At 47.0% G+C, this 16,497-nt stretch overlaps 1 protein-coding gene across 9 annotated transcripts in view; it reads left to right on the forward strand.

Moving 5' to 3' along the window:
* LOC135908347 (metabotropic glutamate receptor-like) overlaps positions 1 to 16,497 on the forward strand; it is a 348,987-nt gene that overhangs the window by 309,102 nt on the left and 23,388 nt on the right. The gene's annotated exons all lie outside the window — the stretch shown is intronic.

Here is a 16,497-nt window from a genome sequence, read left to right on the forward strand (position 1 = left end):
ATGAGTATTGCTGATTCGGCGTGTAATTGTACCCGTTTGACGGTGCCAAGCTAATTTCGTCTTTTTTTTGTAGCGTTACAGGTGCGAACGTTCGGCAGATACGTAGTACATCACAACGAGAATTATCCCAATGTGTGTATTTAAGAGCAGCGTTCTTTGGTTTTCGTGAACGTTCGGTGCTCAACTTTAGTACGGGCAGCTACGTTTTCTCTGCTAACGAAATAAACGGAGTTTCCTTTTTTCTTATTTCTTTTTATAAATTGCCCACGGCTAGATAACTATAAGCGCGCGGTACACATGCTTGTAGTTATCGGACGACGGAGACTTCTGGCTAATTTTGTAATTCCACATTTTGATGATGACTGCCATGAATTCAGTCGAGCTTGAGTGGTAAAAACATTACGTCAGATCAATGTATTGTCACTATAGAATATGCTAATATATGCATTTCAGTGAGCGTTACGTATATGCGATCTGCATGTGACGTTAGTCACACGTTTCTCGTTTTCTTTTCGCAGCGCTCAACCGCATATCCGCAATTACTGCTAGGCGTTCTTGTTTTTTATTGCCGCAGGAATTGTTCATGTGAAACGCTTACATTATGAAATGCGAACCTCATGTTATGGTCTAGAGAACCGTAACTTCGGCGGGTGCTGCAGCTCACAAACTGGCCGGACACGAATCGTTCTGATTCGAAATAAAGTTTTCTCACTCACACTCCTTCTCCACAAGACTTATGTCCTGATAACACGGGATACCATCCATCGCCGACGACCCCAACCAAGTCGACTTTCTCGATCATGATTGGCTACGTATCCCGCAGCTTACGCAAAGGAGCCAATCGCGATCGAGAAAGTCAACCCCGTTCGTGCTTGATGATGACGGAAAGTTCCCGGTTGACATCGTTTTTAAATATATTTCGCACCCAAAAGGAGCCTTTATATCGTCGAAGCAGAAAGAACTTTATAACTACTCGTATGTTCTCGGAATAGAAAACGAATACAAGCTGTACACGGAACGTTTTGTACTAGATGAAGCTCGACAAAGGTCCGTATTCGGAGAAACTGCATGCTTTTCAAACGACGCACGCAGGTAGCCTCGTGTGGTTCTACTACAGCGACATGCTTTCTTCGTTTCTTTCTTTTTTTAAATCCTTGTCTCTATTTCAGCGCCATCGTCCTCTGAAACCAAAGAGACATAACAAAACATGAAAATAAGTAAACTTGTCTGATTAGTTCGTCGAATTAAAGAGCGCCAAACGCCAACAAGCGAAACATTCTTTTTTTTTTTTTAGTTTGAGTTTGAGTTACAAAGCGACAGTAACTGATCAACATTGTCTGGGTACTTTGCGCGACTGAAGGAGAAAAAAAAATGGAAGCTCGAATGGCAGAGCTGTCGGAAACTTGCGCCACACCTGCACCGTTGTGAGCCGTTCATTTCCACACAGCGTGAACGGGACAGACTCACAAGGAGAAAACTAAAAAGAACAAGCTGGAACACTGGGCGCTGTGTTTGCGTAACAAACTTCGCCCCCGTAGCGCTGGAACAACAAAGTTTCTTTCATCGCACAGGAAGAGCTTGCATTCAGCTGTCAGTCGCTTTTACTTTCATGCTCGCCCCCCCCCCCCGCCCCCGCCTTTGTTTTGTGTTTGTTTTTGTTTTCACTTCGCAAACTTTAGTAAACATCTCAGCAGAAGAGTTGAAGCTCTAGCTCGCGCTCTCGGGTCGCCTCTCTCCGCTTGTTTGGATAAGGCACCATCATTTTAAATTTGTAGTTCCTATTTCCCCCACGCGAAGCGCGGTAGCTGTTCTTTTGCCTGCCCTAGCAGGAAAAGGAAAAACGAAAAGAAACGAGCCATTTTGCAGCCAGCTGCAGGAGCAAATAAAGAGCTAGCAAATTAGCACTGATGCATGGGCTCCGAATAAGTGAGGCAGGAGTGTCGACACTGCGTGTCTCCGTGTCCGAAGCGAAGACGCGCAAACAGGGCGAGCTTGTGGCGCTGGGCTGCCCACCTTGTTTCGCGTGTAACATTCTTGCCTCACTCAAACGAACAGACAGACAGACAAATGCACACACAAGCAAACAACTTGCGAATAGCAAGAAGCGAAAGCTTTGCATGACCGCTTTCGATAAGAAACACAAGAAACGCTTATGAACTGCCATGTAAAATTAAGTAGGTGATGGCGACTAGTTTCGCGACTGCTATATATGTGATAGGGCGTGCAATGGCGGCTTCAGGGGGCGCTGAATCGGTGCGAGAGATAAAACGGTTAACAACGCGGGAAGAAGATAGAGGGAGAGGGAGATACGAGAGGCAAAAGAAGGTCGCAGCGAAAAGAGGCTACGTTTTGCAAATAACCCTTTGCCATCGCGAACCTGAGACGTACGCAGTGGGGAGAGATTCGGAGGATGGAGAGAGAAAGAGAGACAAAAATTAATAAAGAAAAAAATTGATCAATCCGAAACGACAATGAAGCCAACGGCATGCGTGCGACAGGGTGGTGTCTTGTTTGCAGAGAAATGGACGGCGACAAACAATAACGGCAAACCAAAAGAACATCGAACGATGCGCGCTACGAGAAACGGCACACTGTATACTCCGTGCTCCTCCTATACGGTTCCCGCAAAAGAAAGGAGAAAAATAAAACAGACAGAGAGAGACAAACATGGCTACCTCCCTTCACGCTCCACCTTTTAGCCACGAGGAACGAAGTATTAGATCTCATTTATCAGGGAACGCAATATTTGCGAACCCTACATAACACTGGCCACGCGAGACGTGCAGCTATGCGCGCTGCATCATTTCTTCCGGTTCTTTTTCTTTCCCTCCCTACACCACCACTCCCCCCCTCCGCCCCTCCCCCCCCCTTTTTTTTTCCTTACAGTGCGCGGTGTCTCCCAAGTCTTTTGAATCGCAGTGTCTCCCCTCAGAAGCGCGAGTTCGGAGCACGACACGAACGCGAGCGTGTTCAGTTAGTCGCTTTTCATGAAACGCTCCATTCGGAACGCAAGCCTCTTGACGTGGCGGTGATACTGTCATGGACAACAACGCGAAGGAAAAAACGAACTGCATCAACACATCTCTATCCCGGAAGACCCTGTCGGGCCGGTTTCCGTCCTTGTCACGCAAATACCCGTTGCCGCTCACGTGAGACTTGCCACGGCTTAATCGGGAGCTGTTATTCTTCATCCTGAAAGCATGGGGATGCTTCGAGATCCCCGAAAACCTAGCTGGAGCCTTTGTATATTATTTTTAGTACAAAATGTGTGCCAGCCACTTCTTTTCTTCTCTTTTCTTTCTTCAGGCGAGTTAAAGTTAACCTGAGCATAATTGCACAGATTTATTTCGCCAAATTTCTGAAAGCCTTCTTATGTTTGTGACTGATATAGCATTTTGCATACTCCGTTGTTCAATTCACTCGCTTATTTTTTTTTTTTTGCCGGAGCACTTACGTGCACATTGGACCAAGTTTCATGTTGAATCCACTGTATTCATCATCGTTTGTGTGCGTGTGTGTGTGTGTGTGCGTGGCGGGGGGGGGGGGGGGGGGGTCTGTGTATGATCTTATTTGTCCACTTGGTCACCTCTGTGTACATACATTTGACAATCAAAAGGGGAAAATCCAACGCCGAAAGTTGCGAACGTTTCCCCAACGTCATTAAATTATTTAAATAATTAATTTTCTGTTGTGTCCTTTGCGCTATCATTGCTAATGTGGTGCTCTCTAAAGTGTGTAGCAAATACGTTGCAACTTGCGGACTGCTATGTAATACTTGCTGTGGGCTGCGATGTTCCTCTTCGGTATTTGTCAGGACTATTTGTTAATGTATTATTCTTTTTTCGCGACCGTTAATTCGTTATAGCTAGCGTTGTATCTTATGTATAGTACCTATCGTGCGGCGCTACTGGAGTTTGTGAGTATTCTACGAAAATAGGTCCTTATGTCTCTTTGCTTGTTTCTTTTTACACTGACTATCCCAACTTTTTTTTTATAAAACTAAGCGTAGAGTAGTTTTGGGCATTGCTTATGATGCCAGCAATCCTTATGCGTGTATTTAATAAAATAACACAAGGAAGCTCCGAAATAAGCGTTTGTTTTAAATGTGGAGTGCTTACGACGGAGGAAGTGAAAAAGACGCATTTTCTTGGATTCTTAAGGGGCAATCGCCGTTCCTGGAAGCTGGCGTCATTCGCAAAAGCCGCGGAGCTTACTTTAGAAGCCCAGTCAGTGTCCCGCACTATTACTGATATTTTTTTCTGACGTTAGTTCCGGCATTGCGAGCGCCGAGTCGGCAGAGAGTTTACCGACATTACAATGTCTGGAAGCAGGCACACAAAAGTCAAGACTTCCTGCGTGTTCAATTCCATTTTCGTAGTTCCTCGTAATACGAAGTACGTGCGCAGAAGACGCCATTTGTCCAAGAACAAGCACCATGGATGCACTTTGCGCCGTTCGTGGAGGTGCCGTTTCTAATTATGCGAACTTAAAAAGGTCTCCTGACTGAGAAGCGCAGCTTTAACGACATAAAGGAGAGCCTTCAATGGCTCCTGAAAGCATTGCTCATTGCTGCGTAAACGATCGAAAGAAATGCGAGCAGAGTGCGCAACGGAATATCACCCCGTCGAATCAAACATTACTTACGCAAACTCTTCCATTACAGACGTCGATAAGAGACCGCTATCAGACGAGTTTCTATTAGGTCCTTAACCTAATGCAAACAGCGCAGCACTAATAACAAGGGCCGCTATAGCCTTTCTCCAAACCACTGGGCTGGGTGCATGGCTTTAAGGATGCCACAAACAACGCTCTGAACTTGTATATACGCAACTCCTCTTCATCATCAGCATCTCCATCATTCATCAGCCCTTTTCCTCCACATCCTTTTTCCCCAGTGTAGAGCAGCAGGCTAGAGCAAGCTGCAGCTCAGGCCAATTTCTCTGCCTTTCTGTAGATGAATCTATCTATCTATCTATCTATCTATCTATCTATCTATCTATCTATCTATCTATCTATCTATCTATCTATCTATCTATCTATCTATCTATCTATCTATCTATCTATCTATCTATCTATCTATCTATCTATCTATCTATCTATCTATCTATCTATCTATCTATCTATCTATCTATCTATCTATCTATCTATCTATCTATCTATCTATCTATCTATCTATCTATCTATCTATCTCTTTCTACTTCTCTATCTATCTCTTTCTACTTCTCTATCTATCTCTTTCTACCTCTCTATCTGTCTTTCTACCTCTCTATCTGTCTTTCTACCTCTCTATCTCTCTCTTCACTCGCATCAACTTTCACCCTCTTTAAGTCAGTTGAAGTTTGGTTAAGTGAAGTGTTGCACTTGAGTTTTAAAATTCTGGATGCATGTGTAAAATATGGTATCATTGTAACGCCACACTGGCGGTAACGCCACACTCACTATTGGTTGTGCAGTGTAATGCATTCTGCATGGAAGGATGAGGATAACTCGCTGACGTCACCACTTTGTGAATAAGTTGGTGATATTTGGAAGCTTCGGAAGGCGAGGAAAACACCTCTTTCCCGAAAATCCATTACTCTCGCGGGAAGATTAGTTGCTCCACACGGTAGCTCCACACGGAGTCACTCGATCAGTGTTTAGGGCCTGTCAAGGAGAGCCTTGCGCTCTAAGCGTGCGCACATTTCGTGGTGACACCTCGACACCGGACAGGACGGCGACGTCATTATTAATCACGCGATTCATACTCTGTAGGGGAAAGACACTTTGTGTGCACGCACCCTTCCCTTTTGAGGAAATTTCCGTATACACGCCACATTTGGAAGCACTTGGGAATGGAAGTGGGTTCCTCTCGAAAACGCTGTCGTCATTGCGCTCGCATGCAGCAACGCCTGTACGATATATATCCGCGCGTTCTTCGCGGCTCATTGTCCTATCAATTTCAATTGTCTTGTTCGTCACGTTGACGAGTGATCGCAGACTGGTACTTCTTGCAGAGCGAGTATTACCATTCAGCGCGTAATACTAAGCTCCTGTCTTGATCGAAGTATTTGGAGCGTCGACTGTAGGTAGCGGAGAACAACCGCGCGTCTGTAGAGCATAATTGCGCGTACGAGGCACTTGGCTTCTAAACAGTTTAATTTGATCATCGGAGGCCGCTCTTGTAAGCAGGAGCTACCTTCCGTATTCGCAAAATTAGAGACCCGAGGTAAACGGATTCGGGGAAACGCGCGGTGAAGTTTCTCCCTTTCAAAGAGTTTATGCTGGTAGGTAATAGCGGTATATGTAGACAGCTGGCCCGTCAACACGAACAATGCTTCCTAAAAATACTTGCACGGCTTCACGTCAGCGCGACACTCCAGAGACACTGCCACGAAAGTTTAGTGAACACGTGTGTGCGCCCATTGAACGCTATTAGCGCAGGCTGAGCTCAATGGAGAGATTCAATTACTTGGCTGGCATAACGACGTAGTCGCACATTGAGGACACAGGTCCGAGCGTTCCACTTTACGGGCATTAGTCCGGCTAGCACTATAATCTCCGTGCCTGTAGCCAAGTTCGAAGAAGCGGGAGTTTTTGCGACAATAGCCGCGCTTGAATTGAAGAAATTAACTCGTACTCCTTCCTCATAGCCTAAGTGATAAAGTGAGCCACGTTTCTCAGGCCGGGAGGGTTCTAGTCAGCCTAACTCGCTTTTCCTATCGCATACACCGTTAACACTTTCAAATGTAGCCCTTTACCATAGCCGGAACTATGTTTGATTAACTTACTATAAGTGCAATAGAACACGCAGGACAAAAGGACACTAAACTGTGGTCTTCGAGAAAGTTGCGCACAACTGCAACGTGCGTGAACCACTCGGATCACTCACCAAGCGCATTGTTCAAGCTTCGCCAATGGCTGATACAGTGAATTTATTTGCATTCATGTCCCGCCTAGAATGCTAATGCTCGTCTCCGCGTGTTCCTGAAGCCAGGCCACGGAGAAGTGTAGCCAAAATTATTAATCTTGTTTTCATACGCCAATTTAGGCGGCGGCAACGCTTGACCTATATTTTCCCTTTATACTCACATTTTCTATTCATTTTCTTTTTTCTGCCTCGGTCGACAAACTTTCCTTGCCACAGATTGCTAGATGTCTAAGCATTCGCGTTCCTCTACTTGCTCTGAAGAATAAGTAAGCACCACACTACGTGTTCCGTATGCTCTTCACACAGAAATCTACACTCATAAACAAGAAAAAAAAAGATGAAAAACAAATACCGCCATCGCGTTATCCTCGGGAAAAAAATTGTTTGAGCGATCTGCATACCGCCCGAGAAGCGACACACTTGCGATGCAAATGCTCTACCGTGTTCCTATAGGCTTTAACCGTGTCGTCCGCGTCGTCCCACATGCGTCACCTGCCTTCTTTTCTTGCTGGTTGTCTATTCTTTGCTATTCTTTCTTTCTTTCCTTCCTTCTTTCTTTCTTCCTTTCTTTCTTTCTTTCTTTCTTTCTTTCTTTCTTTCTTTCTTCATTCTACTCTTAGCATTCGCTTTACCTTTCTCTTCCAAGCGGCGATTCAGGAATAACGAGGTAATCCATTTTTGACGAGTACCCGACATCAAGCTGCACTCGCGTCTTCTGTTGCCTTCGTTCTGCCTGCTACTCACGTGACCCACCTTTGTGCTGCAAGAGCGCCTCAGCCGAAGTAACGTTACAACTCGTTAAATACGCCTTCCTTCAGTTAAAGGTTATACCCTGTGTCGGCACCCGCGATCTGCTTCTGGATGCCTTTCGCTTCTCCGTTTGCATCTTTTTTCCCTCGATGTCGATGGTGGTACGACACGGCGAATATGCAAAGCTAGCGAGCACACTCGCTGGAGTAGTTTGCCATCAATGCGGAAACCCAAAAATAATGACAAGACGCATAATCTACAAGCTATCGAGTGTTCTTTCTCTTTTTCATTTTTCTTGTTTGATCTCAATCTGATAACTCAATTTGAATATCATTTAAGAAATGGCCGAACACACACACATACGCACGCACGCACGCACGCACGCACGCATACGCGCACGCGCACACACACGCACACACGCAACAAGAACGGATAAGTGGCATGAAACCTAAAGAAAATTGGAACTAATAATTGAAACATGTGACAAAACGAAGCACTGCAACCTGGACGGCTCCCATAGGAACCCGAATTCCTAGACACTCCAATTACATTTTTTGGTGCACTGGAGGCAACCCTGTGTATGCGGACAGTCACGCAGAACGTGTTGAAGGGTCTACTCACGATCACAGTCATCACACCAGACGTTGTGGAACCATCGTCCGACGCGACAAGCAAACGACTTCGTAAAAACCGCTCCTAGCCCCAGGTGTCAAAGGAGGGTAGCCTCGCGTCGGCAGAGTTCAGTTGGGATGCGGAGGGAAGAGTCCAGGTGGTGCAGCCGGTTGCCTTGAAAACTTGCAGCTCTTCGCGCTGCTCTTCACCTCGTCAGTCACGAACAACCTCGACGATGGTTGATATTCAGTGACTCAAAGGCATCACTGCAGTCTTTGCTATCAACCCTGCGGCGCAGCCCGCACGAAGAACTGACATTTGCGATTAGAGAACTGATGCATACCTCGTCCAATAAAACACAACACGTCACATATCAGTGGCTTCCAAGTCACTGCTGCGTCATACTTAACGAGCATGCCGATAACGCTACTCGGTCAGCTCTGCAAGGCAGCAAAGGGTAGACGAGACCATCATGAAGGGTAAATGCCGCTATAAAACTTGGAGTACTCGCACGAGATATCACGTTCTCCATGTGGGACACACCGAGTTATCACTATCGCTGAAGTCATCAGCATAGCTTAATTCACTTTGGAGTATTAAACCCTCTCTCTGGCATATGGAAGTGCACCTGTCCTGCAATGAATCATTAAAAAAAACTATTTTTTTTTCCTTCTAACGCGTCGCCGCCGCTAGGAGGTAGCTATCAGAAGCTCAGAGCTGGCAGACCAGCTCTGGGCCGTCCGGCAAGCCGAAGATGCCGCTCGAGTCCAAGGACTTCGAGCCGTCACCTGAAGCCACCACAGCAAGAACTGCCGGACTATTCCTTAATAAAGTTTCTTCTTCTTCTTCTTCTTCTTCTTCTTCTTCTTCTTCTTCTTCTTCTTCTTCTAACGCGTATGTTTACAACGTGTAAACCGGCATCTCCTGCCATCACGCCACGTTAACAAGAGTTCTGATGCTATCAACGTTAGCCGTTGTTAGCAGTTTCTATGTCGCTTACATGCAGTACGAAAAATATACTATAGATCAGCAGAAACTGCTATGAATGCGAACAAACAGAGTCGCCAATTAGTTTCGTAGCACCCCCCAAAGGCGCCAGTTAGCATAGATTTGTACGGTATCTGATTTCATAAATGGGAGGCACACTGTTTGTCTCCAGCTCTCCAAATACTTTTCGCTTTTTTTCGTCGTAGCATATAGTTCGAAGACTAAGCATATCGTTCAACCGTTCGGCCGTCGCAGACCTAACCGTGCAGTTTATTTCCACGTTTAGAAGCGTCGCTCGACGAGCCCCAGCGTGCGCGTCGTTGGCCAGGCAACAACCAAACCCAGAACTTCAGATGATTACCTATTGCTTTTGGGGCGACTCACTCCGTGCGCTGGAGCCCCGGCCCGAGCTCCACACACGAGCGGTATTGAACGTATAGTGCCGCCAAACTGTGCCCTGCCTCCCGCCTTCCCGATGATAGGCTGTCCGCTCCGTAAGTCCTCCCGATAAATGGCCCGGCCAGGAATCATTCGGGCAGCGGCGAAGTAAGCGAGCAACCGAAGCCAGCGGCGGGCCACCTACCACCTTCATTAAAGTGTCGCCGCCGTCCCACGGAGCGCGTCCCGGGCGTATAGCGCGTCGTCGTGCTTCGAGGGATCTCCCGAAATCTGCGGCCCCGCCGTTCTGCACTAACCCGAGACGCTGCAGTGGGTTCGTCGGCCAGGCCGTCTTGCAGGAGTGGACTTTCGTCCCGTCCTTAGCCGGCCACTCGATCATCGGGAAAAATACTGCTCGCTGCGTCCCCGCCCTGTACGGTCTTCCGCTCCGAGCGCCGCTATGCGTCACAGTTTGTGCGGCTTCTTGAAAGAGGGCAAGCGTGGGTCCCACCGAGTCTTCGCTGGCGCGCTAGTTATTTATGATGAGATTAGTTCAGTCGGAGGCGAGGGGGGGAGAGGGGAGTAGGGCTGGGCGTGTGTTCGGGCATCCGTGGCGGCTGCGCTTTCTGAGTGACGGAAGTAGTAAGCGGCGGATTCTTTTGCGACTTCTAGTTATGTGGATAGGCTCCGGCGCAACTTGCGGCAGTCTGTATGGGTGAAATCGCGCTCCCCGTCTTTTGTTCAGTGATGGACCGCGCTAGAAATTGAAAACGGGCTTCTTTTCTGCGTCATTCCTCAACAACGGGCGTTAAAAGGTAATTTCTTCCAGCCGCATCAGTTAGTTATAGTTAGTTATGTGGATGACACAGTTTACGAACTATGCGCCGTCAAACTTGCGGCAAAAATGCCCTGTCGTTCCATTCATTTTCTTAACAAAACATCGTTTTATACACTGAAACACCAAAGTAACTGGAACGCCAATGCATTTCTCCGCAATGTTCTGGAATTAATATCTCAAAACTAGTGGATCCGCGTTGTGAATTACACAGAACTTGTAAACAGCAATATGTGCCATAAGGTAATTAGTGAATTAAGCTTTCTTAGTTTCAAGCAGTGCCTTAAGTTTCAACGCTTGCGTCATGACGCATCCCTCAGGTTTTGATTTGCATTTAGCAGCACACGTGTCCTCGTTGCAGAATCAGCGCAAACAAGAACCGTCTGGTACGTACTATACGGGTGCAATCGTTCGTATCAACTTCGACCTTAGACTGAATTGGTCCAGAATGATGATCTACGCATCTCGGTGTACGTTTCATTATGCCCTCATTTAAGACGTTAATGTTGTCTTTCATTCCCACGTAAGACGCTCAACCTTACTTTACCTTACCCCCTTACCTCATCCTAGGAAGAAGCATTGCTTATTTGTTCTTTATTACAAATCAAACAACACGAGTGTCACCAGCGCGTATCTCCGCCAAGGACTGCCCAGTCGCAGCCGTACGAACGCATGCAGCGAGCGAATCACGTAAACTGCACAGTAAACATTGCGTGCAAGTGCAAATCTCGCGAACATCATGCGCAACGGGCATTTCCGATCGCTGGAACGTGCACAACTTTTTCACGGCACAGGGCGCGGACAGCTGTGAAGAGGATGCCGCGGCACGTAGCAAAATCTCGAACGCGCGAGCATAGCAATACATTGCTGATGATATTCGCGCTAGCGTTGGGAGTGCTTTGTTTGAAAAGTTTTTCTCTCGCCTCTTTCGAGGGGGGAGGGGGGAGGTATTTGCGTACCTCGCAAACAGTAGCGGTGCCTTATGAAAATGCAAGGGGTCATTATGACCTGTTTGCCGGGAGGAAGAGTGATGATATTTCTAGCTATTGTTTACGCATTCCGAGGGTTATCCGCTATGCCGGACGACCTGGAAGAACGCAGGGACGTGCCAAGCACCACAGAAGCGAGACTCACGCGAACGAGCCGTTCTCATTATTCAAAGCGATGAATTGTTCCCGGGAGCGCTTGAAAGCATCAACCCACCCCCCACCCTCCCGTCATTGTTGCGCCCCAGTGTTCTCTGACTCAAAACAAATGCCCTTTGCCCCGAATATCAGATAGAACTTTGAGTGTGCGCACGTGCGTGTTTTTCTCGCTTATCTTGTTTTTTTTTTCCTTTTGTTTTTTGCTATCTTCCCATCATATTGGTCATCCCCTCCAATCAAGGTGGCGTTCAAGTAGTCAAATGCGTGTCATGTTTTTTTTTTCTACGCTTCCATGAACGCGTAGTTTAATCCAGTACATTGCCCAATGTTCACGGCTGTGTTTTGTGGCGTTTGTTTGTTTGTTTGTTTTATTCTCAACAGCATTCCCATAAGTTTATAGTTTTCTCTGTTCTCTCTACTTATAGCCTCACCGCGGGCTCACGCCTACGTCGTTTGTGTTTATTATACAAAGCCGCAAATTCGCTATGGCGAGTATCACGGTAGAACGAGAAAGGAACGGCGAGCCGTTAATCATGAGATGTGCCCGTCCTGCTATCCTGCATATTAGTAACCAGAATGTCTTTTAATTTTTCTTTTTCCTTATTTGAGCTAAGCTTCAGCTGGCAAAGTCTTAAAGCTGTCGTCATTGTACCTCGTCGTTTGTTTACCATTGCTCACAATCGTTGCTATTATTAGACGTATCGTTGCCATATTACATGTCTCTTAGGCTAGAGGAAGAGTTGTAATGTCAACAGCAACTAACGTGACAATTCCAAGTTACTCACAGCCATTCAATTCCGCTTCCCTTATCCATTTAAGGAGGCATGAGTAAAGAACCTGTGTTTTCGTTTATGCCCTTGCGAGCACGAATTAATGTAGACGACTGCATAGAAATGGGCAAGTCGAACTTCCACACGATCTTGTTTGAAGGCTTTCTTTTATTATGTTTGCTGAAAGCATTTCGGCTTGTAATACCTGTATTAAACTGCCGCCAGTGATTACAGAGCACTGCTTTGACAAGGATTTTCTGGGCTTTTCTTCCCTTACAGCATACCGAAGTGTTTTTCGATTTTTGCATTTTATTTTTTGGCTGGTGTTATCTTCTAGCTTTTATTTTTGGCTAGGTTCATTTAGATGGCGTGCCTGCGTCATACGTGTACGCATTTCTGTGTTGTTGTTTTTTTATCTTCGGTTTTCTTTTCCTATTATTTAACCTTTTTTGTAAAGAGGCAGTGCTCGTGGTTCAGCATTTGAACTGTCTAGCTAATGCCACAGTGTTCATTGCCTTCAATTGATGAAGTTTTACAACCCAAATCTAATACCACCTAATATGGACATGTACGGGTTTACAATCGGAACGCTCGCGTCCACTACTGCAAGCCGGCCTCCGCTACAGTGTGACAACCAGCTATGACCGCTGGATACATGACAACAGATTCCACAAAACACTGCTTCAATTCATACACAACACAGGCCTCACAGCACACATATAATACACATATACGCTCCACGAATTACGCCTTAAGGGCAAGCCTTCATCGCAATAAAAAAAAAACAGTCTAGCTGCTTTCCTCCCGGTAAAAATACCTCGAATTTGCTACGACTATAAATGAAAAAAAAAATAGAACAAGTGCGCGCGACTGGCCCGGTGCGCTAGAGAAACACGTCTCCGTTCCTCTACAAGTCGTCCGGATGCGTTTTAGTCGAATTTGCATCGAGAGTTAGACGTGCGAAGGAGAAATTTCTCGCCCAGCCCTCGCTGTCACGCCAAACTCCCGTTTGCGGGTCTTTTAAAACGCGCCGGCTGCGTTATTCCGGGACTCGTCGCATTCAGCGCTCTAAAATAAGATGCAGCTTGAAGCGCACACACTGGGCTGTCTTGTGGCTCTCCGTCCTTTTTGCTTTCCCGAGCAGGTGCGCATTATCGTATAAACTTCTCCGTGTTGAAGCCTACCTTTTCGCTGCACGCTCCAGATCGCGCAGTGCATGCATACAGCTTCGATAACCACCACGTCGCGGCTCTGTGCAGGACTACAAGCAGCCCCAGTTGTTGTTGGGCAGCCGGCAGCCGGCATCTCGCGCGCTTCTTTGTTCGTCCCGTTATGTTGTTGCAACCGCACTCTAAAAATTTTCACACCCTTATGGGTGTAATGCGGGTGTATTCATCTTTTCACCCTTGTAAACACCCTTGAAACACCCTTTTTAACGAAAAAGGGTGTTCAACAAGAAAACACTCTTGGAACACCCCAGTCTTTCTAATTTACACCCTAATTATAAGGGAGTAAGTGAACAAGCTTACAGTATATGATGAATGAACATTGCCAGTTAAGGCGTTGATATTGGCTGTACATGAAACGCGCGCTACCTGCGCTTGAATCAGGTAGCTGGAATGATTAGATCGGGGCACCTAGGCAGCAGCGCACTGGCTCCGAACAGTGGTCAAAAATGAAGCTTCCCACGAATGTTGATATTGAACGGAAGACACTAACGCGCAGACTTTGCATAGCCAGATATCTGCAAAAGGCTTCATATGATCAATAGCAAAATATTTACAATGCTATCACTGAATACTTAAAGGTGTGCAACCAGTTAGACTGGGAATGGTTAGGAGTGAGGGCTAACGGTAAATAGCTCACCAACTTACGGTTCGTAGATGACATTGGCATACTCAGCAACACTGCAGACTATTTGCAACAAACGTTTGAGGAACATGTCGAAGAAAGTGTAAGTCTGACTGAGAGTTAGTATGCAGAAGAGAAAAGTAATGTTCCGCAGCGTGGCGAGAGAACGAATGTCATGGTCGTTCGTTCAATACGTTTATTGAGCTTAATTACTCGCAGGGGCCTCTGATCAAGGAAATTAACAAAAATAAAACATTAGCTGGAGAGCTTACGGCAGGCATTACTAAATCATGACCAGGGAGCTTACTGCTAACCATTGCTTTCTACCGTTACTAACGTATGGGGCCGAAACTTGGAAGTTACCAAAGAAGCTTGGGAAGACGTTGAGGACCGCGCAACGAACGATGGAATGAAAATTATTAGGCATGATGATAATAGACTGGAAGACAGCGATGTGGATTAGAGAGCGAACGGGAATAGCTGATATACTGGTTGACATTATGAGGAAGAAGTCGTGCTGGGCAGACATTGCAATGCGTAAGGGAGAGAACTGCTGGTCTATTGGAGTTGCAAAATGGGTGCTAAGGGAAGGAAAGCACAGTCGAGGACGGCAGAGAATAATGTGGACGTGATGGAATTGGGAAACTTGAAAACACGTGGAACCAGTTAGCACAAGACAGCGGTATTGGAGATCGCTGGAGAAGCTTTCGTCCTGCGATGGACGTCAAAATAAGCTGATGATGATGATGATGTGACGACATCCATGCTAGCTTCGCGGCATGTCTTTCATGTTATGTCATGCATGCGTATCATGCACGTTCTGATAGCTCGATTTCCGTCGATTGCGGGGGGGGGGGGGGGGGGGCGCTAGTAGCGGCGTAGCCAAGTGGGGCACACCGGGCACTTGTAACGCTCACTAAAAGTAAAATTTTTGCTGCTATGGCAATGGCCCCGCTCCTTCCCCCTCCACGGTCAATTGGGACCCCCCCCCCCCTCACACGAAAAAATTTTCTGGTTACGCCACTGTGGGGAGGGGGGTGTAAGATTGCTCTAGACCCCTCCCCCTAACTTGTCAACGGAAACGGGGGACGGGAGGGCAGCTGCCGCCGGGCCGCAAACCTTAGGCAGCCCAATTAACGGCTGCATTTCCCTTTGGACGTGAATACTGCATTAATGCCATTACACTGTAGGATTCGTGGTGGTTCGAGGGCATGCGACAATAAAAAAAAACACATACAGCCATCAGAAAGTCTTAGCTTGAGCAGATCTTTGGGAGTTGGGCAAGACTCTCACAAAAGAAAAAAAGCTTGGCACCCCTCTTACAGGCATTGTCAACTCTGGGTCCCACCGCTGACTGTACATTTCCGGTAAAAAAATCACCCATGAACTCCTCTCGGATTTGTCTAAGTGTGCGTAAGCATTGTGACTCTTCCTCATCTACACGCAGTCCATGTCGTTATCAATGTTATGAGACTTGATCCGACAAGTATAAGCGCCAGCGCTGCGGCGACACGGGCTGCTCTGGTCGGCAGCGCAAGCAAAGTACTGCAGGTGGCGGGGACAGGCGCGCTGGTGACGTTCCGTTCGTTTTGAGCCGTTATCGCTCTTTAGCCCTCCTCATCCGCGACGAACCATCATCAACCGTTCTCCGGCGGCGGCTGCTTGTGGCACGGCCGCGCGAACCGTATCTTGAAAGCGAACTGCATTGTGGACAGAGTGTGCCCACTGCTGAAAACTTCACGCGCTGTGTTCTCACCGTTTACTTCGCTTTGAAAACACGCGCGCACACCTATCTTGAAAGTGATCTGCGAAAAGCGCATAGTGCGGCATAAGCTGAAAGCTTCGTGAGCGCAGTGTTCTCGCCGCTTCGGTCGCGTTGAAGCGAGAGCTAGCACGAAGGTGAATTCACTCGCTGCTGCGGGTTCTATGTTGAAAGATATCGTGCTGTACGGACTGACGGACGGATGGTTTTTCTTGTTGGGGAAATACAGAAATGCTTACGTTATAAAAAAAAATGCAGGGTTTGCGAATTTCGCGATAAGAACCAACACCAACCTACTCCCCCGCTGAGCGATGCCGTCTTGATCACCGCCTCCCAACCCCGGGAAAAGGGACACTACCTTTCTATCTCGGTTGAAGAAAGGATGATGAAACGTTAACAACGACCATAACGGCATCTCCTAACGAGTTGTCTTATGGCCTCTGAGATTTGCGCGCGAAGCTGGCGCGCGCGAACTTGAGAGGCCATAATTGGCCGCCTAA

Source organism: Dermacentor albipictus, chromosome 5 (genome assembly GCF_038994185.2).
Source record: "Dermacentor albipictus isolate Rhodes 1998 colony chromosome 5, USDA_Dalb.pri_finalv2, whole genome shotgun sequence".
NCBI lineage: Eukaryota > Metazoa > Arthropoda > Arachnida > Ixodida > Ixodidae > Dermacentor > Dermacentor albipictus.